Source organism: Branchiostoma floridae, chromosome 6 (genome assembly GCF_000003815.2).
Source record: "Branchiostoma floridae strain S238N-H82 chromosome 6, Bfl_VNyyK, whole genome shotgun sequence".
Taxonomy (NCBI): Eukaryota; Metazoa; Chordata; class Leptocardii; order Amphioxiformes; family Branchiostomatidae; genus Branchiostoma; species Branchiostoma floridae.
The window spans coordinates 7,064,170-7,064,688 of NC_049984.1; positions in this window are offsets into that span (position 1 = coordinate 7,064,170).

Consider the following 519-nt stretch of genomic DNA (forward strand, 5'->3'; position numbering starts at 1 on the left):
CAGTAGTTTCCTGAGTGTTTCCTGAGATAGCTTTGAACAACACTTACGGCTAAATGTGCAAATACTAGGGGTGGCAGGTTGTTCAGTGTGATATGACCAGCTGCTGCCGCGCCGCGGGCCAGAGAAACTGTTGCGTAACGCCAAAGGGCGCTTAAACCGGCTATAAAAACAAAGATATCTACGTTTCCCTGTGCAAAGTTTGTTCGACAGTTGGATAGATGTATTCTGTTTGCGTACATCACTTCCGCAGCATCACCTGTCTGGGTAAGGACGTCATGCAGCACCACAACGTTAAAAGCAGACCATTATAGAGCAAGACGGTAAACTGTTGCTTCGTTCGAAAGCCACTTGTGGTACCTTATGGCGCCAATACGAGTACCACTCTACTGTAAAAGAGATGCTAAGAGATGCTTGGAAAGGATAGCCCGGTAAAGTGCTGTTGTTTATGATCAATGAATCCACAGGCTTAGCACTTGGTAATAGCGCAGAATAGACAATAAGTCTCGGAGATGAACTCAT